Source organism: Camelus dromedarius, chromosome 11 (assembly GCF_036321535.1).
Source record: "Camelus dromedarius isolate mCamDro1 chromosome 11, mCamDro1.pat, whole genome shotgun sequence".
Lineage (NCBI taxonomy): Eukaryota > Metazoa > Chordata > Mammalia > Artiodactyla > Camelidae > Camelus > Camelus dromedarius.
In genome coordinates, this window is record NC_087446.1 from 5377009 (window position 1) to 5395184 (window position 18176).

Below are 18176 nucleotides of genomic sequence, written 5' to 3' on the forward strand. Positions count from 1 at the left end.
GGTGAGGTGACATGCCTAAAGTTGTAAACCTAAAACTGCTCTAAAGAATAAAATCTATAAAAACAAAGCAAAAAACAAAACAAACAAACAAACAAACAGACCAACAAACAAAAATAAAGAAACAAGGAACCCCTGAGCCTTTGACTGAGTCCTATACTTTCTTAATTGCCTAGTGGAAAAAATTCTTTTTAGCAAAAGATAAAACTGGACCTGCCTGGCTCAGGCCTCTCCTCCTCCTTTCTTCCAACACCAGGAAGTGACCAGGACCCAATTAAATATTTAACCAGGGTAGGGTTGGGAGCCCAACCTCCGCCACTGCTTCTGTACTACTGCCATGACAGTAGCTTTGAGCCACATATAACCTCTGGCCCTGAGTGAGTTGGGGTGGGGGGGAGTCCATCCCACCTGCAAATGCCTCCCCCTCGTGGGTGAGACATGGACACCCCCGAAGCAGAGCCTCTGTCCGGCGTTTCACAGATGGTGGTTCAAAAAGTCAGGCACAGATACTGAGAGAAAGGTCATTCCTGGTCAGCAGCTCCTTTGGTTATGGCTGGTCTGGGGGCCAAGGGCAGCCTTGTCTGGAGCCCCACTGTCTCCAACCATGGTTTCAAAATCTCCTTATGTTTTTAGCTGTGGAAGTCTTTCCATGATATCTTACACATAGTCAATTGCAGCATTTTATTGGGGGACATTTGTTTTATAACCTAAGTGTTGGTGGACAACTTCTTTTACCAGTTCAAGATTGTATCATTTATGTTCTATAAAGTGAACTAGTAAGAGCAATGTCACTTTTTTGATGAATGCACATCTTGAGACTGCTCCATTTTTAAAAAATAATTAGCTTCAGCATCTAATTTTATTTTGTTTCAAGGAAATCTGGATCCATACCAAGTAGATGCATAAGACTGTAAAGCAAAATCTTGTTCTGCAGTCACAGGATGACCTTCAGTTTATCTGATCTAGGAGCCCAAAAAGGGTAAGATGATACATTGGAATGGAATTACTGTGGCATCCAGGCTCTCCTCATCCTCCTGAATTTCAGGGCCTCAAGGAAGGAGTGCCTGGGGGAGTTTATATCTTTATCGAGTGGTAGAAAACACTTTACAATGTATCACATAAGATCTAGGCATTGCTAGGTCTTCATTCAAAGTTTCAAAACACTCACTTGAATGTACTGGTTTCATTGTTGATACTTGTTCCACTTTGGTACCAATGGCAACACCGTAACTCAGAACTCAAAGGAGCCTTTCCACTTAGTAAAAGTTAGATGGAAGTATCCATCCACATCAGCATCAGGAATAGTGCTTCCAACTGTGTGAGGCATGGGAACCAACTGAGGAACTCGTGGGAAACGGGGTGATCTCGCTGCAGGGCATCCTGGAGATGCCCACTTTTGGAAGGACTGTCCAGCTGATGTGACCATATCCTGCTGACTTTGGGAGGGCTCAGGCTCTGGGCCCAGGTGTCTTGCCCAGTGGCGTTGAGCTGAACGTGGTGCACGTGATTCGAGCCATGTACTTGCTGATACAATTTTACGTGAGCAGACGTGTGTAGGTCAAAGTGAAACAAAACAAAACAAAGCGAGAAAGTCCATGGTAATTGCCTCCTAATCAATGACACATTTACAAGGAATTCAGATCTTTACACATCTTGGCAGGGGAGAGCTTCATTCCGAGATATATCCAAAAATGTGTTCCTCTAGCCTTAACAGATAACAATAACACTCTAGTGTCTCCAAAATATTCGCAGGCAGTGTAAAGGACATGTTCTTGAACCATTTTTTTAAATCACAATTTTAAAAAAAGAGTAGCTTTACAAAACACGCAGAAAACACTCAACAACCACTGACTGTATTAGTTATAGCCTAAGAGCATCACAGATGTGATCTCAAGAATCCTTGCAGTTTCCCTAAGCTCTAGAACTCTGTGACTATGCACATTTTACTGTTAAGAAAACTGAGACCTGGTATGGCAAAAGCAGCTTGCCAGCATCTCACAGCTACTCACTGCTCAGCTGCCATGCTCTGACCAAGCAGAACTCTTCTACCTCCTTGGACAGTGAGATTTCTTGCCTCTGGGCCTTTGCTCTTGTCCTTTCTGCCCACCTTGGCTCAGTTAAATATCATTGCCTTCAACATTGTCATCCTCCAGGCATCACTGTGGTCCTTCTAGCCTCTACATCCTTGCTGGGTTTTCCCAGGAGCACAAACAGGACCCAGATCCATCCTTCCCTGAACCCACCCTATCCCCTGCCCCGCATATTCTAAACATTGGGATTAATTATTGACTGAGTGAATTATCTGCAACAGATTTTTTTTTTTTCTTGAAAGAAGCACATATATCACTGCACAAGAAGTATATCTGAGTGTTATAACTTTTTTTGGAGAATGTTTTGGTCTCTGTGAAACTATGTTTTAACCTGGGCTGTCTGTTTATCCTGACTGATTAGTGGGAAATGGTTAATAAAGGACCAGTTAGCCTTTATCCCAGACCCAGGTAATGGGCACATTTAGGGGGAAAGAGGGAGCAAAATGACAGGGACAAAGCATGACCACGTTAACTGCTCAGATACTGAGCACTCACACCTGCACGTCCAGAGCCACTTTCCACACTTTTACCCATTTTGGCCCATTTATTCCTCAACACAACCCTGTAAGGTAGGCTCTGTCATCACCACCATGTCACAGATTGGGACACAGAGGTGCAGAGAGCTGCAGTGACTTGCCCAAGGCCTCTCGGTGGGGAAAGGGCAGAGGCAGGATTGGGCTCCTGGTCTGCCTGGGTCTGATGGGAGCTGGTTGCAACATTGTGAAATGTTTGTGGGGGTCAAAGTTGGGATGCTCATAGCTGGCAAAGGGGACCTCTCTTTGGAAAAATGCCCTGATAAGCTGCTGGGACAGAGGTGAGGCTCAAAGAGTTGAGCAAGTGTCAAACTGCTAGTGAAAGAAATGAGAGGAATTTTGTTTTTGTCCTTAAAAGGAAGGGGAGAGAAGAGAGCCAATGCCCAAAGGCCAGAATGCTGCCTGCGTCATGTGGCCAGGTACTGATCTCTGGGCCAAGAGGCCAAAAGAGCTCAGGAGGCATCTTGTGTCGCCAGGTGGTGCCAGGCTCAATGCCTCCCTGTAGTGTCCAGCAGGGGTCCAGGAACCCCTACTAGCCTCACTAGTGAAGGGGGATTGTGTGAGTGTGTGTGCAGATGGAGATGGGGATGATGGCAAGGACAAGAGAGCACAGGGCAAGAGCAGGAGGCTGGAGGCATAAGTGGTGGACACTTGTTCAGAAACCGGGGGAAGGACTATGGATCTACACAGGGTGTGGAATAGTGGAGTACCTGGAATCTACCCAGGTCTCAGAGGCCTGGGAGACCCTGGCCGATGACTGAGTTCTGCACACATGGTCCAGAGGTGTTTGGGGAAGCAGAGTGGTCTCTGTGGGCTGAGTCCTGGGGAATGGCAGGAACTTATTGGCAGTGGCTGGTCCTGGCACAGCGTTGTGGTGCCTTTCTTTTTCCTCTTTCTTAAGTATTATCATCAACACAAAGCAACAAAACAAATACTTTAGAAAGGGAAAAAACACTCTGTTTCTTCATATGGACTCTCTTCTAGTCCTTATCCACACATAGTAGCAGTTTAAGAGTCCCTGCCATTCTGTATCTAGCTTTTCCTTTTAACATTTTAGTTTAAGCGTTTTTCCATAGAGCTGGGCCATCCTCGTGATGTGTACCTATTTTCAAGGTGGTGATGTGGAACCAGTGCAGGTCTGGGGTCTGGCTGACCTGGCTCTGTCATTTTACTCTATTTACACTGGGCCACCCCCCAGCAAGTTACCTGGCTTCGGTTTCCTAAACCCTCCGGTGGATTCTGTTCACACACACACACACACACATCCTACACCACTCTCTGTCCTGCTTAACCTAAGTCGGCTCAAGTGGAATATACTCTTGCTGTCTGACTCTGAGGAAGCCCTGATGACATCGGCTTCTGTAAGTGCCGTAGGAGAGGAAAGTCTACCTTCCCTGAATTCCCACTCAAGTGCACGGCTACTTTGCCTCGGCCCCCACCTCTGGGCGCTTGCAAAACTGAAAAACTTTGGTCCGGGAGAGTAAACTTCAGGAGCCACAGACCGGGAGCGACTAGACGAGAGTGACCCCAGCCGCCCTCTCCTCAATTAAGTAGGCGCTTACCCTTTGATTGACAGGGGGAATCTCCAATGACGTCCAGGGGAGGTCTCTTTGGCGCGCTGGGGGGCGTGCCGCCTCGTCACTCCTCTGGCCCAATCAGAGTTCCCAGAGGGACTGCGGGGCGGCGCCCGGCGCCCAGCAGCCAATGGGGCGAGCACAGCGGGCGCGGCGGGGGCGGTGCGCTCGGGGCTGGCGGCAGAAGCGGCCGCGGCGGAGCAGAGCAGAGCAGGGCAGGGCCGGGCTGGGCGTCGCGGCCGGAGCGAGGGCGGGAGCTGGGCCGGAGCCGGATCCGGGACTGGAAACGCAGTCACAGCAGGAGCTGGGTGCGCGGCGTGTCGGAGGCGAGCGGCGGCCTAGGTGAGGGGCGCTCCGCGACGGTTGGGGCTCAGCGGGCGGACGCGGGCGCTGGTCGGCGGCTGGGCCCGCGCCCTGTCAGGCCGCCGCGCCGAGGCCGCGCTCCGAGCCCAAGGGCAGCCTCTGGGGCCGCGCCGCCGGCGCTCGAACTTCCTGTCGCTGTGGGAGGGGGTTGTGTTCAGGGGCCACAGCGGGCGCCCAGGGGCGTCCGGGGGGCGGAGAGGACGTCGCGGGGCATCTAGAGGGTCAGTGGGCTGGGCTTGAGGAAGGCTGGGGGCCGAGAGGTTTGGGGTTGGGGCGGGGGCGCCACAGAGGAGCGGACGAGTTCTCGGGTTGAGGGCTTGCTGGAGGGAGAAGTTGGGGAGCGGGGCCCGCGGCGGGTCAAAGGGCTGCTGCAGCAGGGGAGGTAGAAGACTACAGTAGAGACTTAAGGAGGGGAAGCGGGGAGGCCGAGGGGTGCAAGGGTTTACCGCCGTGCCGGAGGAGAGGGGGCTGGTAAGCGCCAATTAGAGGGCAGGGCTTGGTCCGAGTGTGGTCTGGAGCGGACGGGGCGGCCAGAGCAGGCAGGACACTTAAGCGGATGCGCTGATTTGGGGCGCTTTGATGACCATCCTCCATTTCCTTCCTTCCCACCCTCCCTGTCCCTCTCCTATGGTGGGGTGGGGTGGGGTGGAGTGGCAATCCCTCTGTGAGCAGGTCTTAGGGCTGGGGGAACAGGCAGGAGAATCTGAGGGTGTTTGTCCGTTTGCCCCTTGGAATTTTCTCAGACTGTCATTTTTAGAAACCTATGCACCCATCCTCTTCTGGTGTTTCCAGCCTGCTGGGGCATCCAAAGAGGCCCGGGATTGGAGAGGTAGTGATTTCTGCTGCTCAGTTTCAGTGGCTCCTTGGGTTTTGGCTCCACCAGAGAAAGTCCGTTTTCTTAGAGGAAGCTGGTCAGGGGATCGAGCTGTGCTGTCGCCTGGGGTCCCACACAGCTGCAGCCTTTGAGGATACTGCTCCCCGGTTGGGTGGCCTTCAGCTGGGGTGTGTGCACCATTCCTGGGCCTTGTCTTCTCTCTTTTACCCCAACTGTCCTGTGCTTCTGTGGTTAAGGAGGGTTGGCTGTTCAGAGTCTCCACGGCTACTCATTACACTGTTTACCAAACACTCCCTGGCTGTCCTGATGAAAATCAGGAGGCCAGCTCAGAGAATTTAAACCTGGGCCACAGGCAGTGAACTCATACCAGTTCCTTCCCTTCTCTGCGGTCAGTTCCTCTCCAGTTATCCGAATATGCTGAAGTTCTGTTTTAACCCTCCTAGAATCGCCAGGTTGGAGGGCAAGGGAATGAACCAGGTGGGCTCTGTTGAAATGCCGGACCTCTCCTTGCCTGAAAGTTTTTATTCCATTTGATTCACAAGCCTGCCTGCAGCCTCTCCATAGAGGCATTGAATGGAAGCCAGTGCAACTGGGGTTTCTCTTGATTCACATGGGAAACAATAATCTGTGTGTATTTAAACTTAATTCTAGAGTTTCGCAATCTCCTTGGAGAGGTTATATTAGTTGAGATATGAGACCCCTGCATCAAAAACTTTTCTGTGGTGTGTTTTTCTTTTGACAATTGTCTTGAATCTTAGAAGAAACTGGCCATTAGGCTGACGATATTTGTTACTTGGGAAAGTAGTGTAACACGGAGGAGTAGATGAGTGATTAGGTCTGCACTCTTAATTCACTTTTTTTGGAGAAGAATAAAAACTCATTTGAATGGAAATGTCACTCTTAGCTCATGCTGTTGGGGAACTGGAATTTTATTACTTTCAGTTTCAAATGTGTAAGGCTGGTCATAATATTTAAATAATCTAAAAGTAATGCACATGCAAAAAACAGTTTCTGGGTTTTGAACACAGCTTGCTGCTGGGAGATTAAGTTGGCTTTCTCTGGTCCTGGATGCCTAGTCCAGATCACTGATGGCCAGTGATTTCTGGGGTGGGAGCTGAGGTGCATTTGTCCTTAATTCTCTCATTTCTTTATTCACTTGGAAGTCTGTGCAGACCAAGTCAAGGACATGATGCTCAGGTTTCCTGCTTCTGACTGGGTCATCAGTTGATTCCAGGATGTTATGAAACATCAAAACTATGGCATAGGTTCCTTAATAATAGTAATGGCGCCTGTGTTTATAGAGATCACAGTAGCATTTATCAAGTGCTCTCTGGCCACCCTTACCTGAACCTCCCATCTGACTTTGGCCTGCCTTATCTGCCATCAGATTGTGTTGGTGGCTTTGTGTAGGCCACCCTGTAGATTATTTGGGTAATGACCACATTTACATCAGCGATAGTGCTGCCTCAGTTTTTTTCCAATTAGATTGTTTGGAAGTGTGGCTGCATACTCGAAGGCAGTGCAACAGTGCATTAGTTATGAAGTCACTTTGCATTCCACAGGTAGAGATCTTTCTTTATGGCCCTGGCAGTGATCCTTTACATACCTGAAAGCATGTCAGTGCCTGAAAACTGATTCCAGATGGGCCCAGTGGTGGTCCCTGGGATGGCTGTGTAGGAATTCCTTCAGATTTTTAGTATTCAGACAATTATGCTATGCTGACTGGAGATAATCTTAAATGAGGAATTCTCAAAAGTATTCTGTACAATACAACATTCTTGGCATACGTGTCGTTCCAAAGGTCACTATTTGAGGGACGACGGCCATCTAAGAGTACAGGTTTTGGTATTTTGGTTAAAAACACAAGACAACAAAAACTTCTCACTTAAATTATATATTAACTTGTATTTATTCCCATGATTGTATATTTATCTGTTTGCTTAATAAAACAGAGTATAATGTAGTCTGGTTTTTTTGTTTGTTTGTTTGTTTTCTAAAATACAGTCTTTATTTTCAATATTAAAATATCATTTGAGTATTTCTTGACAGTAGGCACTGAAAACAAGATACAAGAATATAAAAATGAATAAAATACTGTCTAAATGATCACAGATCTCAGCAAGAAGCCTTAAGAAAGAAAAATAAGGATGGAAATTTTTCTATAACCTTAGAAACCATGGTGTGGTGGTTTGTATAACATACTCTAAGGCTACATGAGATTTATGTGACTTTTTTCCTCCTGGAATGTGGAATGGTAGAGTGGGAAGAGCATGGAGGGAGACTAGGAGCCTTGGGCTCTGTCCAGCCTTTTCCTTATTAACCCTGAGGCCTGGGACAATCACATATATAAGGTCTCAGTTTTCATGTTTGTAAAAGGAGGATCTTAGAAGTTCTTATCCTTTTGAGAATCTGATAACAATATGGACTGCTTTCCAGAAAGCACACTTGTGGGCAGCATCAGAGGCCTGGACCCCAGATTAGGAACTCCTTGATCACCCCATCTGTAAGCTCTCTCTCACCTCTGATACTCTGTAATCCTATTTTCCTGGTCATCTTTGAGCTAATAATAATGATGACTGGTATTTATGGAAGACACATTCCAAAGCATTTTCACCTCACTTTTTTGTCCTTAAAACATTTCTGAGAGGTGTGGGTGGTGGTGGATATTCTTTCTTATGATGAAGAAAGGGGTACCAGACCTGGCCGCCACTTCAGTAGGATCACACAGCCAGCAGCCTGTCCTGGGACCAGAATCAGGGCTCCTGGTTGCCAGTGTGGGGTTTTTCCATTAGCTTTTGCTTCCTTGGTGGTTGTCATTATGAGTTATGTTTGGCAGTGTAACTATCCCAGAATGTGTCACTTGCAGAGGAAATATTTCTTCATCTGTTGAAAGGACTGTTTTTTTTTTTTGTCTGAATTTGGGTAACTAAACACCTTTCTGCCTGTCAAAAGTTTACTTATTTTGTTTTTGTTATTTTTGTGCCATACTTTCCACAGGGAAACATTTGTGGGACTTGGGTGTTTTGAGCAGACTTGTTTAATGTTTATTGATTAAAGAGTACACTGAGATGATTACTTCTCAGTTGCTTGGCACTTGAGAAACCTGTGAAATAAATGTTAACTGAAAGTTCCAGATGTTTCACTTGTTTAATCAAATATGTCCTCACAGATGAGACTTTCCCCGCAGCCTGAGAGGCCCCTCCCTGGGCCCAGGCTGCTGGGTAGTTTTGAGAGTTGGGTATGGATTGTGCCAGTGACCATGGTTGTCAAACAGTGGCTTCTTGTGGCCTTCTGGCCAGATTTTGAATGTTTTAGGGACTGTCCCCCCCCCCCCCCCGTTTATTAACAGAGTACAGAGTATCAGCTATATGAAGAGCTCATGCATGCAAAAGAGCACTAAACCTTAGAGCCTCACGGGTGTTAGATGGTTTATTACTGATGAAAAGAATCATCATAATAAAGATGTTTTGAATGATCAGACATGGAGGTAATAGGATGGTATACAGTAGGTATCAAATGTAGTATATATGTGTGTCCTCCTGTCCTCCTGTTATGCTCTGTCTGTTACCTGTAGGGAGACTGGCCAACATCATTCCCTCTCCAGACACGGAAAAGGATATTTGCTCATTTCACGATGCACTTCTTTAGAACACTGGAGAGGGTAAGGCAGACACGCACAGCCTCACTGGCATTGGATATAAAGCCTGATGTCATGTGTCAGCTTCCATAGGCAGATTGCTTGCCAGAGAAGGAATTGGTGGAGGTTAAAGGCAGGCATTGAATTCAGAACATTAAGCAATAGGAAATCATCAAAAGTAGAAGCCTGGTCAGCAGATGAGGCTGTCAGAGGGCAAGGCCCATGATGAAGTGTAAACTCCAGGTTGCTGCCGCTGTGCAGGGATGGTGTCCACTTAACTACATGACCGGCCGTAATGCCTCCTTTGTTAGCTCTGCTAGTATTTATGGGCCCTTCTCTGACCAGGAAACTTGCATCTGTGGGCTCTTTTTTCCTGTGGCCTGTCGTCTGCGATTTAAATATTGATAGAGTGGCAGAGTTGTCAGCAGTGAGCTGGGTACTCCCTTAGGCTGCTGTGTCAGTACCTGCTTTTCATTTAAATTTCACTCCTGGGGCTGAGATTGTTTGGAGGGAGTGTGTGTGGGTGAGGGGAAGTGGGCAAGGCAGGTTGAAGGGAGCCTTCCTTGCCACTGAGTGTGTGGTGCTCTGACACTTGGCTGTATGCACAGTTCTGGGATCGCAAGATTAAGGTGACTCTTGATCAGGAGGTGGCCTCAGAAGCAATCCTCCCATCTTTGTGACAGTAGCAGATAGGAGTGTGTACAAAGTAGGGACAGACAGAGGAGGGCGGATCTGACTGCTCTCAGGACACTGTAGAGAGCTGACCTTCAGGGAGGTGACGAGTGGTTTTGCCACTCCCCCGGCACTCTCCAGGTGGTGATGACTGGAAGGAGAGTCCCAGGCAGAGACACGGAGTTGTGAAGAACATGGGGGTGTGAGAGGGGCCGCTGAGGGGGGAGGTAGGCAGGCTTCAGGTTGTGTGACCTGCCTTGCAGACCCAGCTCAGGCCCTCCTGGAGGATGGAGTTCAATGGACAGCTGTTTTGGAGTAGTAGACACAGAAACTGCGCAGTGGTGAGATGTCCGTTGAGAAGTCGGGGATGCAGATGGGGGAGGGTGATTCAGGTAGCTCATTTTAACAAAGGTCATCTGTGTCCCTGGAGGCTCCAGGATTACCAGGGAAGTTCTTAGGAAGCAGTGCCAAACTCTAATGAGAGGGGCTTCCGGAGCAGGGCTGCGTCAGTCTTGACTCAGTGTCTTTGCTTGCATTTACGTTTTTAGTTGGTAATATAGCAGCTGCCTGGGTTCTGCTTCTCTTTTCATATGGTTTGTGTTCACAAATCCATGCAGTTAGTATGTAACTTTTACCACCAGTTCTTGCAGAAAAATATTGCAGTAAGGTATAGAAGGTAACATGGTTTCAGAGCCACACAGCCCTGGGTTTGAGTACCAGCTCCACAACTAGGTAACTGTGGTCTTCCTTGGCCAAATGCTTCAGCGTCTCTAAAACCAGCATACTGACAGTCCCTTCCTCATTCGACTTGGGGAGGGTGATGTGAAGGAATGGACTGCAGACCCCCATGCCTGGTCCATGGAGCTGTAACTTTGGTATCACTCAAAGTGCAGTGTCTACTTAGGTAAACTCACTAATCAAGTGAAACAAATCTTTAAAGGGTTCAAAATGATGTTGTATTATCCAATTTTTGAAAATCCTTCTAAGATGTGTTATTCTTTCTGAGCCTAGGTGTATTCAGTATACTTGGACCTTTCCTTGGTGGCTCGGGGTCACAGGGATGCTGTTGGGGTGGTTGATGAGGATGGAATACCCTCCCATTTTGCTGTGTAGAAGGTCTTGTCTCTTCTCTCGCTAGCTTCTCTCTGATTCTGTCCCGTTTGTGGGAGTGAAGCCCTGAGGATGATCTTATGCTCTCTGAGTTTTGAGGGCAGCCCTGCCACACAGAGGCCTTGCTCCTGTCTGGGTTGGCGATTCTATGCTTGAGTTGAATGTTACTTAAGTTATAGAAAGCCTTACCCTGGGGTGAGGGGCTGTCGTTGTGACTAGACTTAGTGACTCTCAGAATTGGAAGGGACCATGTGTGATGATGACAATAGCTCATACTTAGATGATGAAAAATGTAAAGAGTTGAAAAAGCAAATTGTAAAGCTATATGTACACTTATCATGTGTAAAGTATTAAAATAATATACAGCAACTATAGTTAAAGGTTGTAGAATTATGGAAAATTTCTCCTTGATTTCCAAACTGTTTCATTACAGTTTTACTTTCAGAATTAACATTTTAAGTAATAACTCAACTCTATAGTTAAAATATATATATATGTATGTGTGTGTATATATATGTGTATGTATATATATGTGTGTGTGTGTGTGTGTGTATATATATATATATATATATATATATATATATATATATATATATATATATATAAATGGCTTGGTTGGGTAGGCATTTTCAGTTTATAAGGAACTTTCCCATAATCCTCATTTTGTTTTCAGAACAGCTTTGTTGGTTTGCTCCCCTCTTCATTGCTCAGAGGCTGAGAGGGGGAACCAGAGGGTCCGTGGTTTTACTTAAGCTGGCCAGCCAGGACCCCCATATGGGCCTCAGCCCAAGTCTGTAGCTCTAGGGAGCCTAGTGATGGGGATCTCTGCTTGGGCCTGCAGGGTGGTCTTTAACATATAGAATAAACTGTGGCTAGTACTTTGAAGTTTCCTATTGAATAAATGAAATTTTATTATTATAAAGTGATATCCAAGCCGTAGTTTGTGAACATTTTCATATTTTATACCACTTTTGAGTTCCATTGTATCCAATTATGTTGTCGCCAACTGAGCGTGCCAAGTCTGTGAGTTGTGGTCCTCAGAGGAACCGCAGAGCAGGCTCCACACCCCACGTGGACCTCGAAGCCTGCTATTAGTGGATTTTGTAGCTGACTGATTGCTAGAGGATGGAGCTGGCCTGCCTGGGCACTGTTTAGCTTGGACATGAGATATTTTAATAAGGAAGAAATTGTGACCTCTGCACCCGTGAGGGTATCATCAGCTAAGGAGCCTGGGCAGCCAATAAGGAGGCGGGGGGAGGGTAGGTAGATCAGGGGTTGTGGGGTCACCATCTGGGATAGATCTCTGGGTTCTGGGGTTTCTGAGGGACCATACAAAAAGCTTTACACTCCTGCTCATTTAATTCTTGCAACAAGATGGTTAACTCCACTTCACACGAGTAAAGCAAAGCTCTGAGAGATGAAGTGACCCTCACAGGGTCCCCTGCAGAGCTGACCCTCAGCCTGACTCCGAAACCATGCTCATCACTCATCTTGCTGTCTTGATTAAGTGGATTCTGAGTCACTTGCCCTCAAATATGAAACAAATCTTTTAAGTTAATCTTCCTTCCCTGCTTCTCAGAAACATAGAAAAGAGGCAAGTTGTGTAGTCTTTTAAGATAGGATCTATGCCTACAGCTAACTTGGTCAAGATAATCCAAAAGTTTGCAGTAATTTATGCAGCAGGGAGATGAGGGCAGAGAGGGAGAGGCTTCTAAACAGCCCAGCCGGGACCCCAGAGCTCCTCACTCAGGTGGGAGTACCCTTGCCTCACCTTCCACTAGCTGCATTTTAAAAGGTGTCATATGATTAAAAAGGCACTTAAGGGAGAGGAGATTACATTTCTGTAAAGCTTTCATTTTATACTACACTTTGTAAGATTGTGAGAGGTTCACGTTTTGTTGACATTGTGATATCAAATGAAGGTTTTCTGTGCAGGTAAATTAGAGCAGATGTTTGTTTTTCATTTTTGTGTCAAAAGGCTTATTTTATTTTACTTTATTTTGCTTTCTTGTCTTTAGGTCTTTTAAAAAACTGAAGGTACAATGTAGAAAATAGAGTTTCTTTGAATAAAGAAGACTTTTTATTTTACTTTCCACATGAATGGGGATTTTTATGTATCTTAGAAGCAGTAACTGCCACTATTTAAAGCTTCAGAAGAGGTGAGAGAGCTGTATTGCCTCTGTCCATCCTCACAGCAACACTCACCACTACAGGTTCTAGTTTGAACATGAGGATGCTCCTGGTAGATCATGTGCTTAGTCCAAGGTCATCCAGGTTGTAGTAAATAGGGGAGAGGATTTGAAGCCTGCACTGGCTACACGTGCCTGTCCCCTTTTCATCAATCTACATTGTGACAATTGTATTATTCAGATTCCCTTAAATATTTTATCAACTATTTTCCAATGTTTTAATTCTTTAAAAAGATATTTAATGGTTGCATAATCCTGTTAATGTAATGAGATTAAAACATTCCCCTAATGATGGGCATTTTAGGTTATTTCCACTTTTTTTTTTTTTTTGGCTATTGTAGATGAATTCACAGTTTATAATCTCATTTTTCTTTTCTTTTCTTTTCTTTTTTTCATTTGTGTAACTAGTTCCTGGGTATAAATTCCCAGAAATAGAAATCTTAGATTAAAAGATCTGAACATCTTAGAATGTTTTCAAAGCCTACTTTGTTGCTTCTGGGTTTATCTTTCTGATATTCATGGATGAAAAAAATTGACGGATTTTTTTTTTCCCTTTAAAATGCTTTGACCTTTAGAACTTTCAAGTATCTGTGAGATAACTTTTGTGAGGTTTTCTTAAGGGAGTTGCATTTCCTCCTAAGTTTTTGGATATTAGTTTTACTTGAATTAGATGCTTTACTTTCATAAGCAAGAAACAGTCTTTAAAAAAGCCCTTACTACTGTATTAATCACCTGAGCTAATGTTCTACATTCTCAAGGTTGTAAGTGCTTGTGGTTGCATTCCTTCCTCAACTCAGCTGTCATGATACTCTGAACCACAGTCTCTCTCCGAACTTGGTCTTGTTTTCTTTTCCTCACTTGAAATACGCGTATTGGGAAAGACGGTGCAAGGCTGTCTGTGTTGGTGTAGCTCGTACATCAGGGCCGCCTAGGGGATCTTGCGACCCTTTGGGTTTTGCGTGGGTAGCTCCTAGATGCTGCTCTCCTGGAGGCTGCCAGCTCTGCCTTTGCTGGAGGCAGACATCTCAGAGAAGTCCTGGGGGCTTTATAGTGTTGGTGCCTATGCATTTTTTCTTTTTTTGGCCTGTTTGTTTTCCTGTTCTGAAGTCACTCTGCCCTTTGCCATGTCCCTTCACCATGCGCTGGCTGACTTTTTCACCTTCCACTGTCCCTTAGGTATTCACCTGCAGACTGAGTAGAGTCTTGTTTTCCTGGTGGCTCATTTCTGAGGGTCAGCAAAGGAAAAGGTGCTTAGCAGGGACAAGGAGGGCCCCAGAAGCAGTGACCAGACCTCAACTCTCGCCCTTAGGTCCCTTCCTTGGATTCCTGCTGTGCCTCCATTGTACTCCTCCACCCCCAGGAGGCTGCTTCCTCTGTAGTTCTCTGGCCTCATTGTGGGCAAAAGGTCCTCTTTTCTTGGTTCCTCTTATCCTAGCTAAGAAAGGCTGAGATTCACAACAAAACTGAAAGACATTACTACATACTAAGGTAGACGCAGAGGAAATAATCACAAACAACACAGGAGCATAACGAGAGTTTTGTTTCTCAGGCACAGTGGGTTTTGACGCCGGCACTGTAGGGCTAGTCTGATTGCATTGGTTCAGCCAGGTGCTGCCTAGTTCCTGCTTCCCCTTTCCACCCCTGTTTATTCTGTCAATAAACCCAAATTTTAGAGTAATGCTTTGCTTTGTGCTTGGTAGTCTGTTTTTATTACAAGCATGGAAGTTGTACTTTGCCCTGGTTTCCACAGATGCCTAAACATGTCTAAGTTGGCTGTTGCCTAGGCAGCTGGCTGAGCTGTTGGTTGTATGTGTGATGAAGGCTCTGGTAGATGCTGGATGGGGGTCCCAAGACATCCTTATGGCTTCTCAACTAAGCTGGGTGGTAACTGCCGAGCCCCAGAGACATATGCTCTTAGCTTCCCTTTGTCCTTTCCACGCTTCCTGTTTTATTTCCTGAGAAATCTCTGCCCAGCTGCCCCAGCTTGGCAGGGTGTGGCATGGAATGGAATGGGGCTACTTTATTTCAGGACATGGACCTTTGGACCATAAGGCACGGTTCCTTAGCAGCCCTTGACCCCAGCTTTACTCTGGGTTGGACAAGTGCATTTTGTTCCATTATTTCTTCTGCTTCTTAGAACTGGGGCAGGTTGCTGGAGCCTAGAGCTAGGCCTTGCCTGAGAGTTGCACAGAGAAAGGGCCTTGCAGTGGGGCCAGAGGGGTAGTCCTGGCCACATGGAAGTCATGGGGGAAATGGCTTGATTGAATCATTGGAGTGCTGCAGGATGCCTCCTTTTATGAAAACTGAGTGCAGTGGTTGGCATAGTAAGTTCCAGACTTTCGTTATTTTGTTTTGGATTTCTTTCTTCCTTTCTTGCTCTTGCAGGTGTGGATCTGAAGTTGCCTGACTGCAGGTGAGCTGGGCTGGGCTATCTCATTGTCTCCTTTTAAAGCTCAGACAAGTCACCCTCGAAGGTTTTTGTCTGTTTGTGTGTGCTCATCTCCAGAATTGCTACTTTGAACCTGTGCGTTTTTGTCTGTAACTTCCACCAGGAACTTGCAGGTTCATGAAATTTAGAAATAGTTGAAAATAACATAATCTCTTAACTAATAAGTAAAGAGGCAGTGGGAAAAAACCCACAAACCTTTAAATCCTTGTCTTACAAAAACTGAATGTTAGTGTGATTGGAAAAATTGGAGGTCCACTCTCACGAAGTGAACTCTGTCGCTCCCTCAGAACTCCTGAGGGGTGGGTAGGAGAAGGGTGGAGGTGGCAAATTGGCAGTATCCACAGAGGCTGCAAAGTCCTGCTCCCTGGTCCCTCTGCAGACTCCTGCTGTTGATGGAGGGCTGGCTTTTGGGGCCCTGACCTGGTCCCAGGTTGCTTTCCCCTGTGGGAGAGCCTTCTGGGAGCAGTGTGTCAGGGACAAACCCTGCTGAGTTCTGGTCATGGGACAGTCTGGTGTCCTGTTCTGCAGGTGTATGTAGCAAGTTTCTTATGTAAGGAACTCTGCAGGCAGGTTACCCAGTTCTGCAATTTATTGTGGGTCCTTGGGCAAGTTTCTGCATCTCTCTGTGCCTCAGTTACCTCACCTCTAAAATGGGGATGATGACAAGACTGTTGTGAGGACTGGATGAATATGTGTCCTGTACTTGGTTGGGACAGTGCTGCACTTAGAGAGCATTGTTTAGTGCAGCCATTGTGTACCTCCAAGCCTCCCAACTGTCCTGCCACATGACTCTTTGATTCCCCCTTTACATTTGAGGAAACAGGCTCACAGAAGCTTAATAACTCCCCAGGCCCAGATCTGCCTTAAAGTGCTCTGTTCAGTGCATTGGTGGTTCCCCACAGGGCCCCTGGTTCTCCAGGAGCTTAGAGGATGATTACAAAGGGACTGCTGGCTCAGGGCTGTACCTACCAAGTGTGCTTTGTAGATAGATTTTTTTTTTTTAATGCCCTTGTACACACACAAAGACACACAGACACACAAAATATATATCGGTTCTTTATAAAAATGATGCTGTGATTTGATTAGTAAAATACCAATTAATTTTAAAGCTTGAGTTTACAGTAACCTTTTATCACCTTGATTCCATCGGTCATTGAACGCTGAAAGTACTCTCATCCAGGTATCGAAGGGCCTTGTTAGTTTTAACAATGGATCCTTTTTGGGGTAGGGTTCAGTAGATGTTTATTGTTTCCCTTTTCTTGCCCTGTACTTTGGTGTATGTCCTTCTGTCTGGCATCTGCATGCCTCCTCAAGGGTCAGGCATGTTGGGGAGATAGAGTCCTCAGTGTGGCTGGGCTGAGTTGTAACCTGGAAGCAAGATTGGGAGCTCAGAATCCATACCAGGTTCAAACAGGAGTGTCTAAAATCTCCTTGGGAGCAAAGAAGGTGCTTTACATCTGAGGGTCTTGAAGGAATTCTGCTGGATCCCTCAATTCTCTGAGGCACTGATTCTGGTTCACCCTCACTAGACTCTTCTAGGCTGCCTTCCTGGTGCAGAGTGTTTTTTTTTTTTTTTTAAATTCAATAAATTCCTGCTTCCTCCTTAACCTGGGGCTCTAGTTGCAAAGTATGTTCCCGAATCCAAACCACAGACTTAAAGGCTGGGGCCTGCCCTGTAAGCTGCTGGTTGCATGGTGGTTGGCCCCTGAGAAGCCTTCTGTTTTCTAGGAAAGCTCTCCTCTTTGTTAGATCTTGCTGTGTAATTTTTCTGCTGATCTCACCTAACCTTGGTCATTGGTGTTCTGAGATACGTGGTTGAAACTCAGCACTATGTTTCTTGACCTGTCTTTGGCTCTCAGAAACTCTTCTGAGTTTCATGAAATAGATCTCCCCTTCCCTCAATGGACACAAGCATTTTTGCTTGCAATTCTGACAGGTTCATAAATGCCCATTCAATATTGAACAAATATTTGAACTTTTGTCATGTGCCAGGCACAGTTCTAGGCACTGGGGTTGCAGCAGGAACACAATAGATGAAGACCTTACATTCCAGTCAGGGGAGACAGACCATGGTTAGATAACTCATGTCCTGTGTGGAGGGAAGGCCAGCCTGGTGGGCCGGAGCGTCCAGGCCTCATCCTGCCTGCGTGGGCTAGGCTCACTGCCTACCTCCCAGTTCCCTTCCGACTTTCACCTTCCTGAACGGGTTTTTGGTATCACCATCATTGTCATGAAGATTTTTAAAGATTTAATGTTTGTTGAGTGTGCTGTACCTACCAGCTCTGCTTTTCCATGCACGGTTACACTTATCCTTACGACAACTTCGCAGGTGGAAAGCTGGCCTTAGCGAGATTAAGTGACATCCATCAGAGCTAGGAAGTGTGGTGCTTTTCAATCAGCATGCAGCTTGGGGTTGTGGAGTTCAGCAAGCCAGTCTTGAGGATATCATCAGAAATGGCAGCAAAAAATTGTGATCATTTTGTCCTGGACATGTCCTTTCTGTCTGGTTCCTTTAGCAGTCAGAAATTTAATTTTTTACGACTATGATAGCAAATTGCCTTGCTCAGGGATGGGAAGATGAGTGGAACAAGCTTTCAGGTCTCTACATGGTAGACATTACAGACACTTGAAGTTACTATATATAGTGTGTGTGTGTGTGTGTGTGTGTGTGTCTGTTAGCAAAATTGCATAATTCCATCCTCAGCCCAAATAATTGCCTCATGAGTG

The 18176-nt window shown here is 46.1% G+C and overlaps 1 protein-coding gene across 2 annotated transcripts in view; it reads left to right on the forward strand.

The window, feature by feature from the left end:
• The first annotated feature begins 4379 nt into the window (after window positions 1-4379).
• The window catches only part of PACSIN2 (protein kinase C and casein kinase substrate in neurons 2), a 119895-nt gene continuing 106098 nt past the window's right edge, over window positions 4380-18176 (forward strand). For both annotated transcript variants that reach the window (XM_031463390.2, XM_031463392.2), the window contains exon 1: window positions 4380-4536. The gene's annotated coding sequence lies outside the window, so the exon portion shown is untranslated. The remainder of the gene's footprint in view (window positions 4537-18176) is intronic.